Below are 15,253 nucleotides of genomic sequence, written 5' to 3'. Positions count from 1 at the left end.
GCGGTCAAGGAAGACATGAAACTGCTACAGGAAAATACCAAAAAAAGAGAAAAAGCCACCAAATTAGGAGCGCAAGACAAGAACTAAAACACTACACACAGGAAAACAGCAAAAAACTAAAAATAAGTCAGGGCGTGATGTGACAGGTGGTGACAGTACACCTATTTTGAGACAAGAGCAACATTGATGCACGCTTGGTTATGGTTTAAAGTCAAACCCAACAATTGACTTTAAACTTTTTACTGTCAACTGTGTTTCGTTTTTTAATGATTTCTGCTGGTGGTGTGCCTCCGAATTTTTTCAACGCAAAAAATGTGCCTTGGCTCAAAAAGCGTTGAAAAACACTGCTATATAGGACTAAAATTACCTGAGTAATTTCATGTGGATGCTGACAAAGTCTAGCATTGAGGACTTAAAGGGGTCATATAATTATTTTTCGATATTTACAACACTTCCTTGTGGTCTACATAACATGTAAAGGTGGTCCAGTGTGCAAAATTCTGCATATGTTTTGTTTTAAACACCGTCTTCAAACCGCTTTCAGGATTCGCTGTTTTATGGGCCAGCTTATTTACGTGCCTCCACTTCGACTGCGTCTTCTCCTCGTCAGCCATGTAGTAGTTTTTAGCGCTTCCATATTGAGCCTACTGACATGTAAGTTAGAACTATATGCTACTTTTGTATACGAAATGGCAACAACGAGGATGCATGTGCATGTACGAGCCAGTCTGCCCCACAACAAGAAGAAAAATAAGGAACTACAATGACGAACTCGGTCAAAGTTATTCGGGTAAATCTCGACCATATATGGATATATCCAATTAAGTTAAAGTTAAGGTACCAATGATTGTCACACACACTAGGTGTGGTGAAATTTGTCCCCTGCATTTGACCCATCCCCTTGTTCACCCCCTGGGAGGTGAGGGGAGCAGTAAGCAGCAGCGGTGGCCTCGCCCGGGAATACTTTTTGGTGATTTAACCCCCAATTCCAACCCTTGATGCTAAGTGCCAAACAGGGAGGTAATGGGTCCCATTTTTTTATAGTCTTTGGTATGACTCGGTTTGAACTCACAACCTACTGATCTCAGGGCAGACACTCCAACCACAAGGCCACTGAGCAGGTCGTCAACAGATACCATGACCACCCCCGAACTGGGAACCATCACTGTAGACACTTTTCACCTTTGATCACTAAAGACACTTTAACTGCTGCTGTGACCAAATGGCACCTCCATATTTATACTGTTGACTGTCAATCAGAATGTGCAATAATGTTATATTATTTACTGTGCCTTGTATATACATTTTTATTTTTATTCTAGCTAAGTACCGTGTGACTTGTTGAAGGGTGGACTAGCAAAGTAAGATTTTTATTGTACGCCAAACTGTCTGTTTAACTGTGCATATGACAATAAACAATCTTGAATGATGTCATATGTTGGGGAAAATGGCACAAGTTATGCGACAATCATTGGTACTTTAACTTTAACTTCAATTCCAAACGACTCGTTTGGAGGAAGTATAAAGGAAGGCAAGATTTTTTTAGAAATGCGCCAGCAATTCATCCATGGTTTGATTTTAAATTTTCCGGACTTATGCAGATCCCAAATACACAAAAACAGGTGCCAATTTGTAATAAAAGTTGTTTTTGCCTAATAGAGCCCCTTGAATGCAGATACCACACAATCATATGATATTCCAGTTCTTGAAAATTACAATGTAATTACAATAACAAATCCTTGTCATATATATTGCAAATACAGACTATTACCGATAGCACACACGAAAGAAAAAAACGTTGGCTTCCCTTTGTTGTTCTTCACGGATGTATTCGTGCGGGTTGTAACAAAGCAGAACATATGAGAACTGTTTACCAAATAACTCCTGGGGAAGCTGTCCGTCTGGATAATTGAGCATGAGCCCATTGCAAGCCTGAAGAGGAGCCTGCCAAGTTAAATCCAATATTTGCCAAGAAGGCTGCAGTTAATGCGCCTCTGTTATGTTCACCTCAGATTTTTAGTTGCAGACAGAAGTTTACATAAACTGATCATGGGCACAAGCGTCTATAGGAATTCAGGGCCCTTAATGGGTTTTTGCACAATCGATGTTTTTATGTTAACAAATGACAGTCAAAATAGAAGCAATATTTTTTTATTTTTTTTAAAAAGCTGGCTTCCTCAAGAAGAAAATAATATTTTGTGATGATGTGTTTAGAAAGATGCACACTGGTATATAGACAAAGTTTGTAAATGATAGTTGAATCGATATTTCACACAAGTGTGTCTTTCCATTGTTAGTTAGTTAGATGACAAGCTGACGATCTTACGCAAGGAAGTTGGAAAAGGCATCCTCCAGATGTCCGACGGGTCTCTGCTTCAAATGTTCCAATGTCCGCTTTGCAAGTTATTCTTGTTTTTGACATGTTTAGGGTGGATGCTTGCTGATCACCAAGTTCCGATGACGTCATCGGCTATTATCAACAAATTAACTTGTTGGCAAAAATTGTGTGCAACACCCAAAAACAAGACACCTTTTCAGTTTAGTTTTTTGTTATTTGAATACTTATAAACAGAAGACATTGCCTAGCCAATGGTTTTGTCGGCCTTTTGTTTCCTTCTTATAGACTTTGCTCATATTTTTGGTATCACAATGGACATCCGAAGACGTTATCTTGGCTTTACGACTTATAGAGGTGAGTTGTATCACATTGGAAGCCTTTTGCGTTTTAAAGTTAAAAGTTAAAGTCCCAATGATTGTCACACACACACTAGGTGTGGTGAAATGTGTCCTCTGCATTTGACCCATCCCCTTGATCACCCCCTGGGAGGTGAGGGGAGCAGTGGGCAGCAGCGGTGCCGCGCCCGGGAATCATTTTTGGTGATTTAACCCCCAATTCCAACCCTTGATGCTGAGTGCCAAGCAGGGAGGTAATGGGTCCCATTTTTATAGTCTTTGGTATGACTCGGCCGGGGTTTGAACTCACAACCTACCGATCTCAGGGCGGACACTCTAACCACTAGGCCACTGAGTAGGTTTTGGGACATGCCATAACATTATTGCCCTACCAATTGATCTGATTACAAAAAAAGTTCCATTGGATTGAGAAACAAAAGGCTCGTTGTTGTTAGAACTTGAAAGTTTGGAATAAAACAAACCTTATTTTCTCTCTTGCATCCTCAAAGTTACGGGAGAGTACACTTATTATTCTTCGGGTTTTGTACCTTGTACATTTAAATTGATTCGGTACCACCTGGGAATCGATACCGGTACACAATAGTACCAACTTTTGTGTGTGTGTTTTTTTTTGTAATAACATTTACCACTGAGATGTGCTGTCAAATTATTTTGTTTTCTTACACTTCTGTGTCTCATTTGCAATCACTCTACTGTACTATATTTCATAGTAGACATTGCATGCAGTTCAATTCCAAACGTTAGATGGCTGTAGCAAGGAAGCAGTCTTTGCCATTAATTTGAATGCCAGTCTTTATCTGTTATTGAGCCTACAATGGGCTTGTATGGTAAGCACTGTATAAACAGCTGTTTTGATTGTAACATGCATCTTTTTATTACCAAATTTGAAGGTGTTGAAATCGCCATGTAAAATTGCTAATGCTAATCGGTAGCATGTCTATGGCAAATCCAGTGTAAATTAGACTCAAGCGAGCCTATTTTGAAAAGTTGAGACGTACTGTACGTTTGTATGCCTTCTTCTTGTTTGATGGCATGGACATTGTAACATTACTTGGAGGCAGTCCGACTGAGTTCTTTCAGAATACGGTAAAGGCTTGTTTACCGGCCAAGTGCTTGAGCCGAACAACCACTCAGCAATCGAAATGTGACGCTTTCAATCTTTGTGACTCACTATACCTATAAAATTACAGAGTTCGGTAAGCATCCCTGATTTTTCTTATTGTATACAGTGATTACATTCTATTGTCACATAGGCGTGGCGAAGTTGGTAGAGTGGCCGTGCCAGCAATCGGAGGGTTGCTGGTTACTGGGGTTCAATCCCCACCTTCTACCATCCTAGTCTAGTCCGTTGTGTCCTTGGGCAAGACACTTCACCCCTTGCTCCTGATGGCTGCTGTTTAGCGCCTTGCATGGCAGCTCCCGCCATCAGTGTGTGAATGTGTGTGTGAATGGGTGAATGTGGAAATACTGTCAAAGCGCTTTGAGTACCTTGAAGGTAGAAAAGCGCTATACAAGTATAACCCATTTATCATTTATTATTTATAGCTGTTAAAAAACATTTGTTTTTTTAAATCTTTGGTTCATTGAGATTGTTTTAATGGTGCCCTGTCATTTGCAATTAATAAATACAATTTAGAACCAATTGGAAGCTCATACTACACCAGAATCAGAATCGGAAAAACCTAATTTTATATTTATATACTTCACATCACATAGCACCTCATTCTACTTGATTTAAAAACCAAAGCAGTGGTCGTCCAAAATATCCCAATTGAAGCCATTACTGAACCCTCAAATGCCTCTACTTAATTAAAACAGTTACAGTAGTGCATACAGCAGGAAGAGGATTCATATGGCCTCAATCACTGCGGTTTACCTGACACATGAAACATGACAAAAGGGGGTGCACAATCCACTTTAACCGCCAGATGGCTGTAGAGTGTTGAATATCTTAAAATTTGTTTTGTGCCAATTCCAACTTTGTCCGGTGTCAGTTGCAATGCTGACTGACACTTTCCATCATTTTCAGCAGACTGCATTTAAAATTATTAACCCCCTTCTTCCTCTCACGTGAGATCCACCCAGGAATGGGGCCATGTGAATCCTTCCCTACTGCACATTTCTGATGAATGTGTCTGTTGTGTCTGTTGTTGGTGAGAGTGTACTTTTGGTAATAGAAGTACACATCTTTAGTACGTCTTAATCAACACTTACTTCCCCGAGTTTATTTGTGTTTTCCAACTGCAGACAAATCTATGGTGTGTACGCCATCTGTCTGGCTCGTCAGCAGAGAAAACAAGCAAAGAGAAAGTAAACAGAGAGAAGCAACAGAGAAATACGAGAGTACACAATCAAAGACAAAGAAAGATGAGGAGTAGGCTTTCTATCCAAGGATCTTAACCAGCCGTGAGATTGGACTGGAATACCAAAACCAGATACCTCCCCCCCGGGGTTCTGGCCACCTCCATCTTTACCCCTCATCACCACGGAGGAGGTTGCCAAGGCAACGGAGCTGGAGGTCAGAGGCCAGGTGTGTTGAAGGGTGGGGCAGGTGGGTGGCTGAACGCGGTTCCATCTGGATGAGTGACCTGACATAATCAGATAGAAGTCGCACTCCACAAGTGGGAGCGAGAAAATGCTAAGCTGATTAGTGAAACGTGATGGCGACTGGAATCATCTATCAACCTTCCTTGATATTGACGTTTACAGCAGTGAACATCATTGAGACAAAGCCACTGAGGGTGTCGCAAGACAATAAGAATCAACGCTTTCTGGTGTTCTGCCACACAATAACTTTGCTCGCACATTACCCTTAAATTTTATGGTCACTGTTACAAACGTCTCTTTCAAAATCCCAGGACGGCTCATGATAGTCAAATCAACCCGAAAATATATACCGTATTTTTCGGATTATAAATCGCAGTTTTTTTTATAGTTTGGCTGGGGGTGCGATTTATACTCTGGAGCGATTTATGTGTGAAATTATTAACACATTACCGTAAAATATCAAATAATATTATTTAGCTCATTCACGTAAGAGACTAGGCGTATATCAGCACATTCTCAGTTGGTTATTTATGCGTCAGATAACATACACTTAGTCAGCCTGTTGTTCACTATTGTCATGTCTGTGTAATCATGTTTTGTCTTAGTCATGTTTTGTTTAGTTTCTGGCTTTTCACTCCCTTGTCTTGTTTTCATGATTACCCATTAGTTTCACCTGTTCCACGTTTGGACTCATTGTGCACTCTTGTTTATCACCATAGCAACCCATTAGTTTTCACCTGTCACGTCACGCACCTGTTTCACGTTTTGAGTCACGCACCTGCTTTCACTAATCATGTCTATAGTATTTAAGTTCATTCTTTTCAATTTGTCGTTCTGACGACATCCCCGCATTTATACTCTCCACACACTTATGACCCTTGCTGCGCTTTATCATGCCGTTTTTGTCCATGCCAAGTAAGTTTTGTTTATTATTGCCACAGTTAGTGTTTTTTGTTGTTCATAGTTTTTGCCTTTGTGCAAGTGTTTGGTTTCATAGTTTGTTCTCCGCCATTGTGCGCGCCTTTTGTTTACTTCCTTGTTTTGTATTTATAGTCTTTAAATAAAAAATGTACTCACATTCCCGTCTCGCCCGAGCCAACTTTCCGTTGCATCTCGGAAAAGCAAACACTCAGGACCAAGTCATGACAACTATTCTTTATTTATTTTAAATTGCCTTTCAAATGTCTTTTCTTGGTGTTGGATTTTATCAAATAAATGTCCCCAAAAAATGCGACTTATACTCTAATGTGACTTATATTTGTGTTTTTCCTTCTTTATTATGCATTTTCGGCCGGTGTGCCTTATACTCCGAAAATACGGCGAGCTACTTTTCAATTGATCAAGTCGTGGGGATCTACCTCATTCATATATATAATTTATATTTACTTATTTATGAAATATATGTTTTTGTTAACAAGTTAAAGGTGTTTAATGATAATGCAAGCATGTTTAACACATATAGTTAATATTGTTAATAAATTAAAGGTGTTTAATGATAATACAAGTATGTTTAATACATATAGTTAATATTGTTAACAAGTTAAAGGTGTTTAAAGATAATAAAAGCATGTTTAACACATATTGTTAATAAATTAAAGGTGTTTAATGATAATACAAGTATGTTTAATACATATAGTTAATATTGTTAACAAGTTAAAGGTGTTTAAAGATAATACAAGCATGTTTAACACATATAGTTAATATTGTTAACAAGTTAAAGGTGTTTAAAGATAATACAAGCATGTTTAACACATATAGTTAATATTGTTAACAAGTTAAAGGTGTTTAAAGATAATACAAGCATGTTTAACACATATAGATTCCTTTCTTTCATGAAGACAAGAATATAAGTTGGTGTATTACCTGTTTCTGATGACTTGCATTGATTGGAATCAGACAGTGGTGATGATAACGTCCGCATTTTCGAATGGAGGAGAAAAAAGTCCTCCTTTCTGTCCAATACCACATGAAAGTGGTTGGTTTTTGGCATCTTATTTGTCCAGCTTCTGTACTCCTTTGTATACACTTTACAAGAAATACATTGTCGGCAAACTCCGTAGCTTGCTAGCTTGTGCACGCCAGCTTTCTGAGACTCTTATTTTGTTAGCGCAACTGTGCAGTCGGTCTTTGGAGTTTTGACGACAGGTACGGCGCCAGAGTTCGCTCTCTCTCTCCAGGCCTGGTACCTCTGTTTTTTGTGCTCGTATTTTGTGGAATAAACTGTTAAACTTCAGTTCTAGCCACTGCTCATCATTTTAGGAAGCCTTTGAACTAAAGAATCTGGGAGGACTCTGCCCGAGAATCCTAATAACATTTCGGCAACAAAATTGCATTTGTGTCCAGATATTTGGCTCTTTTTTAAAGTTAATTTAGATTATGTGGGCGAGTCTAAATCTAAATTCAAAAGTGTGATTACCGGTAATCTGATTTAAAACATGTGAGTGCACTAATAAATACATGATTAAATTAACTGTAAAATACTATTTTTTTTATTAATCAGAGTGTTCTACACAGGGATTGCATATTTAGTACGATACAATTTAAAGTTTGAAAAGTTTTACAATGTTTGCAAAAAAATAGAAATTATCAAAATAGTATCAATCTCACGGAGATACCCGAGCCATTTTGAGAGTTAATTAGGAAGAAGTCACGTGATTGCGTGATGTCGCTCTAGGAACCAAAGATCCCTTCATCACCAACAACAATGCAAACCATGCAGACTTTGTGAGAGCCAAAGATTACTTTAGGAAAAATGATGATCCAGAAACTTATATTGTTGATCCTGAATATAAGGAGGATGATCTACAAGTTTTAGAAGCTCTGCTAAATAATCCAGCTTTAGTGAAACATTAAGCATCATGTAGCAGTATTGCTAACTGCTAAACAAGAAACTACTAACAGAATAAAACAATAGTTTACTGTACAATGTCTGCTCTTACTTCAATGACGACTGATAGGATGTCCATATCTTCTTGTTTAGATGAAGAATTAATCATGTTCCACACGAAGGGTTAACAAAGAAAAGTCTCCCTGCAGACACAGTCTTGGGTGTGTTTGTCTCCATCTCCGGGTATAAATTGAATGTCACAGATGAACAACGTATAGATATATGGCTAAATCCTCCTATTATCCAGATGAGAGGCATAATTTATAATCCAGAATAATTTTGACGAGCCGAGACGCGATGATATGGGAACAACAGAACATTGTTGCCGGCTCACAGTAAAAGCAGCAGAGGACTACTCAGCTGTGTGTTATCAATCCGCCGCTAAAAATATTTTGTCTGCGTTAGCGCTGATAAAAACTTATTTGGTCAATATTCTGATCACATGTTGGATGGTTATTTAGAGGGTTTTGTGGGCGGAAAAGAGAGCCCCCATTGACTACATTGTTAGCAGACTTTTTACGTCTTTATTTATTTATGATTTAGAATTTGTAAAAAAAAAGAAAAACATATGTGTTCATGTCTTATATAGGGATTGTGAATGATAGACAGCACGTCTCTCTTGTATTTCCAGTAGGACTGATCTGACGGTATTTTCACATACTTTGTGGATTGGAAATACAATTGGATATGGTTTAATGCATACAATGAAACACAATTAAGAATATGAAGTCAACTTGTTTTTTCACTCTACTGGTTCTTTCAATAGTACATGAAACTACTTTGAACTCCCAAAAAAATGTGTGACTCCCCGCCTCCTAAAATTAGACTTTAACATGAAATATGACAAATTTAATTGCTCAGAAATATTAAATTTTTTTGCATAGGTGTGTTACTTCTTATTTCAACTACATTTTCACAGTATTTTCTTTAAAAAACAACAAACAATTGATAACAATACTTTGAATGCACAATTACTACGTGCTCAAATTGCCTTCCAATGTGTGTGAGGTTTTTCTTCAGTACCACTTATTTCATTTGATAGTAGACATGTGCTCCAGAATGGATCCTGCACATGTCATGATAATAACATGTTTTGTGACTGCCTTCGTGTATTACTTCTGAGCTACGTCTCTTTTCAGTTGGGAATTTATGTGCTGCTGATTTTGCTTCGTTGAGTATAAACTTTTATCAAGAAATGGTGGCCTCCACTCACTTAGCGTAAATACTTAGCAAACACCCGTTGAAGTCATGTCATCCGATTTGTTGGCCTCCAGGGTCATGTTTGTGTTGTGATTATAAGAAACTCCAAGAGAAAGTCTCCAATGATCATTACATTCAGTCAGGGTATTGGGATGGAACTCAGTTGAGCATAGTTAAGGCTGAACGATATGATATGTTGGATCCACTATCATACCTGCCAACTACTCCGGTTTTCCCGTAATTAGTACGGTTTTCATCAACCTATTCCGGGTTACGGTTGCAGTGATAAAAAATACGGTTTTTCATTCATTAATTTTTTATTTTTTTTTAAAGTTTTATTCACGAAATCGCGTAACAACAATCACAATCGACACTGCTTCCCGTAACTTCCTATCGAGCCATTCCGAATGCCATGCGCGAGGCTATTTATAGCACCGCTGCCAAGCACGAGGCACCTGTTGCCCATTGTTTCCAAACGAGCGAACGATCATGGAATCAGCCGGAGAAAAATCGCAAACGAGTCTTAAACCGAAAAGAAAACTGCAGTCATTCCGTGAAGAATATTCAAAAGCCTATCCGGGAATAATTATCCGTTCCAAAAAGGGTGAAAACTACGCGAATTGCACCTTGTGCAGACAAGATTTTTCGATCGGACACGGAGGAATTAGCGATGTAAAAGACCACGTTGGGACAAAAAAACACAAGTCTAATGCCGTTGCTAAATTTGGATTTTAGCCACAAAAAGGTAATGACACCAATGTTATCTATTGGAATTGTTTAGTACTGTTATACTGTTAAAAGTGTTTATACTATTTATGCTTTCAAGTCCAAGTTGAAGAAATCTTGTTAAATGTTGACAGCATAACTACCAAAATACAGAAGTATGTCCTTAATATTTTTGCAGTGCTATTTCTGTTGAAAAGTTAAAATGATTACATTAGAGATGTGATGTGCCACTTTTCAAGTGTCTGATGGCTTAAATTAATTTTCATTAATTTTTCATATTTTGAATTATTTTGAAAGGCTTACAAAAAAACTACATTTGAATTGTAATTCCATGCTATTGACAGGACTATTAATTTTAATGAAGTTAGCTTACCATGTTTACAGTATGATAATTGTGATAGAAATGTGAATTTTAGGCACATAATATTTTTTACAATTGAACAAGGCAGTAGATTATACAAGCTTGGACAGAAAGTTAATAATGACACCAATTTTTTTTTTAATGGAATTGTTTAGTACTGTTTTACCATTTGTTTACTGTAAAAAGTGTTTATACTGTTTATACTTTCAATCAACAAATTGAAGTCTTGTGAAAGGTTGACAGGATAACTGGCATTAACTGTCAAAATAATTTCAAACTATTGAAATTAGCTTACAGAATAAACATGTCAATCAACCCATATGATTTTTGCTGTAATATTTTTGTTTTGAAAAGTCACTGTGACTGATAGAAAAGTGATGGTTTTAGCAACATTTTAACCTGTCTGAATGCAATCAATCATTTTGCGTCGGGGTGGCGAAGCCTGAACCCCCCACCTGCGGCCCCTGGACCATGGCTACTAGGTTTTTCTGATTTCAAAAGTTGGCAGGTATGACTATGGACTGGACTCTCACAATATTATGTCAGACCCACTCGACATCCATTGCATTTGGTCTGCCCTAGAGGGGGGGTTACCCACATATGCGGTCCTCTCCAAGGTTTCTCATAGTCATTCACATCGACGTCCCACTGGGGTGAGTTTTTCCTTGCCCTTATGTGGGCTCTGTACCGAGGATGTCGTTGTGGCTTGTGCAGCCCTTTGAGACACTTGTGATTTAGGGCTATATAAATAAACATTGATTGATTGATTGATTGATTGATTGATAAATAAGGAGAATGTACTGTAATATTGTATTATAAACACATCCATATAATATTGTACTGACAACTTAAAAGTACCTTATCGATTTTGAATAATATTAGAGTTTGTATACCCATATTAATATGTCTCCTAATGAGGTGTTTTCTTTGAATGAAAGACTTCGGAGGGTCAGGCCACCAATTGAGGACCTTAGGGTTGGGGTTTCGTGTTAGGCTTAGTGTCTCAAGATGGGGTTTGAGATTATGTTTAGGTTCATTGATTTGTAGCAGCCAAAATTGTGATTATATTTGATTATTTGTGCAGCCTGGAGTCCTACATTGGTCCAAGGGCCACCATGTTCCTCAGTCAACACTTTGAGGGCCACGATCTTAAAGATAATTTAACATAATGCCAATGTGAATAGTATATATATTTTTTTAAATAAAAACAATAGTAGTGGTACATACTGTGTTACCTGTCACCCTGACTGAGAATTGGACTCTGGTTCTGGTGTTCATACAAAAAGTGGTATCATTCCCCATTGAAATATCCTGCCTCTCACAGTGTATATCCTCCATTAATAAGCACTTTAACGTAAAAATATATACTTTTTTGTTTTTTGGGCGATGCTTGTTGGGCCAAATGAAAAGCTTTGACGTCCAGACTGATCCCTTGGTATTTCACTATGTAAAGCATTTTGAGCCACTTGAAGAAAGCGCTATATAAATATAATTCACTTCACTTCACATCACTTATATGCTAAAAAAGCAGTTTCACATTTAAATAAGATCATAACAATGCTGGCAGAACAGTGCCACCGCCTGGCTGTAAAGAGCAACAGTAAAGTAAAAACACTGATAGTGTTTGCAAAAATAATTGCATTAGAATGGTAATAATACCAATATTGATATATAATAATGTACACTCAAACCTATCCCAGCTGACTTTGTACAGCAAGATTGTCTCTGCTGCTTATTTCTCCTATCTGTTCTCAAACCTTTTCCACCAAGTACCACCTCGGAAAACACTTTGCTCTCCAAGTACCACCATAATGACCGACATTAAAAGACAGTAGCGTGGTAGGCCTAATTATTCGTCAAAAACGAGGCAGCGGTTTTATTTAACAAGTATATTTAATATTTTGTTGGGCACTGTAACATTACACACAGTTTGAACAGTAACACTGTGTTTGATATAGGAAAAAAAAACATGCTGCTTTAATAATGAATCAAATATTTGTCGTATCACTAAATGGAGCCCGCGTACATGTACCACAGTACTGGCAAAAATACATGTGATAATTTATCGCCAAATAATCCATCAAAATGTTGTAATGTGGCATTTGACCCATAGAAATCCATCCTTATTATTAAATTACAGCATAATCTATCGAACTGTTTCACTGGCACATTCTTGTTGCCTTTCTCAGTGCACTCATCTGTTCTGAATTTGATTGTAATTTGTATCATTTTAGTGCAGACTCCAGCAGCAACCCACTTGTGTTCCTCAGCCACATATGACTTTTAGTCCACTTGTGTCCTGCATTTGACCTCTCTGTCTTGGGCCTTGTGTTGTTTGAGGTGCTGAACCACATACAGTAGGAAGGGGATTCATAAGGCCCCGTTCGTCACGGTTTAACTGACACATGAAACATGACGAATGGGGGAGGGGGATGCACGGACCACTTTAGCCGCCAGATGCCAGTAGAGTGTTGAATATCTTAAAATGTGTTTTGTGGCAATTCCAACTTTGACCACAGCGTCCGTTGCTATGTAGAGTGGTGCTTTCCATCATTTCCTGCAGACTGCATTGCAAAATGATTAACCCCCCACCTTCCAATGGGGCCATATGAATCCCTTCCCTACTTTATAAAAAAATGTCCACAGAACTACATCCCCTGCATTATTCTGACAAGGTGTGAGTCGAGTATACAGGAATGTATTTATAATTTACCATATGGATGTTTTCACCTCATATAAGGTGCAATTAGGCTGTAAAATGGAACCAGCAGCAGCCTAGAACAATGTGTGGTTTAAACACTATCAGCTGTCAACTTGTTGAACCATCGTTCCAACATAATCTGGCCTCTCTTTTACCTCCATGACGCCTTCTTCCAAGTCACCCCCTTTATCTCACTCTCAGATAGCAAAGTGTGGGAGAGTACATATTTACTTTAGGAAGGTGAGAAATGTCAACCTTACTTATTGGTAAATACAAACATTGGTGCTTTCAAGCACAAAGCTTGAAGCCTATCCCAGATGACTTTGGTCACAAGGGCAACTATTCAGATTTATATCTGTAAACAATTTAAATCAGGGGTGTCAAAATTGTTTTCGTTGAGGGCCACATCGCAGTTATGGCTGCTTGTTACAGTGAATGTATTTCATGTATAATCTCTTCATAGTATTACACAATTCCTTGTGTATTTAAGTATTGGTCTCTTTTACGGACAAATTGATAGAAAGCATACTTGGTTTTGAAATCACAAGTCATACTAAAACGTCAAAGTATGCTGCATGGGGCCATTTTGATAGATTTTTATTTTGTAAAAAAAAAAAATGCTAAAAACAGACATTACCTATATATTTGAAGACGCAACATTTTGTTACCAATAATACAAAGCTGACCGTAACATTAGTCTTTTTTTTATCAACAAGATAAAACTATTTCAAAATGGACCCTACATATGATTGTTTTTCTATATTTTTCTTTTTTTTTATTAACAAAATAAAACAATTTCCAAATGGCCCCCTTGTACTTTGACTTTCCAGCATGCGACCCTTGATGGAAAAAGTTTGGAGAAATATATACGTATATATATATATATTTGTAAATGTGTATAAATATATTTCTACATATATCTTTGTGTGTGTGTGTGTGTGTGTGTGGGGGGGGGGGGGGGGGGGGTGAGTAAGTGAGAGAGAGAGTGTGTGTGTGTGTGTGTGTGTGTGTGTGTGTGTGTGTGTATGTATGAGTATGTAAATATATATATATATATATATATATATATATACTCATACATATATACTCATACATACACACATATACATATACATATACATGTATATGTATGTGTATATATATATACTCATACACACACACATATATACATACAAAGATATATGTACAAATATATTTATACACATTTACAAATATATATATACGTATATATTTCTCCAAACTTTTTCCATCAAGGGTCGCATGCTGGAAAGTCAAAGTACAAGGGGCCATTTGGAAATTGTTTTATTTCGTTAATAAAATAAATAAATAAATCAATCAATTATATATATATATATATATATATATATATATATATATATATATATATATATATTTATGGGGATAGGTTGATTGGCAACACTAAACTGGCCCTAGTGTGTGAGTGTGAATGCTGTCTGTCTATCTGTGTTGGCCCTGCGATGAGGTGGCGACTTGTCCAGGGTGTACCCCGCCTTCCGCCCGATTGTAGCTGAGATAGGCTCCAGCGCCCCCCGCGACCCCGAAGGGAATAAGTGGTAGAAGACGGATATATATATATATATATATATATATATATATATATATATATATATATATATATATATATATATATATATATATATATATATATAAAAAATTGTTTTTTGTTTTTTTTGCGTAAATGTATGTATTTGTAATGGAATTTAAAAATTATATAAAAACATCAAACACATTTTCAGACCTTCCGTATAAATACTTCGGACATCTCTGCTGTGGCTAATTGTTTACAAGCATGATAACAACATCTTCACAGCCTGAAAATGCAAACATTTTAACTATTGTTTTTAGTGAACATACTAAATAATAAATATTAAAAAAAATATTCTAATAAAGTCACAACATCAGCAGGGGATCAGTTACTTATTTTCCACACTGTAAATACTACTGTAAATGAAGATGAAGGTGGGTGTCATTATGCAATTTGACAGAAAGACTGTTGGGGTCTGTAAAGAATCAGATAACAGCAAACTTTGCAACTGCAGGAAGGAACATTGTTTAAGGTTAAGATATGATAGGATGGCATAAGAAAGGATGTACTTTATTCATCCAACCACGAGGA

General features: G+C 37.3%; 1 protein-coding gene across 3 annotated transcripts in view; it reads left to right on the top strand.

Annotated features, from left to right (window-relative positions):
- cyb5r4 (cytochrome b5 reductase 4) overlaps window positions 1-15,253 on the top strand; it is a 90,427-nt gene that overhangs the window by 37,912 nt on the left and 37,262 nt on the right. Inside the window, exon 1 of one of the 3 annotated variants that reach the window (XM_072912955.1) lies at window positions 2,664-2,692. The exons of the other annotated variants lie outside the window; for them this stretch is intronic. The gene's annotated coding sequence lies outside the window, so the exon portion shown is untranslated. Of the gene's footprint in view, window positions 1-2,663; window positions 2,693-15,253 lie in introns of those variants that run through there. 3 annotated transcript variants of the gene reach the window in all.

The sequence above is a fragment of the Nerophis lumbriciformis genome, linkage group LG04 (assembly GCF_033978685.3).
Source record: "Nerophis lumbriciformis linkage group LG04, RoL_Nlum_v2.1, whole genome shotgun sequence".
In the NCBI taxonomy this organism is placed as follows: domain Eukaryota; kingdom Metazoa; phylum Chordata; class Actinopteri; order Syngnathiformes; family Syngnathidae; genus Nerophis; species Nerophis lumbriciformis.
The sequence above is the reverse complement of the archived record's forward strand: the minus strand, read 5'-3'. Positions and strand labels throughout refer to the sequence as shown.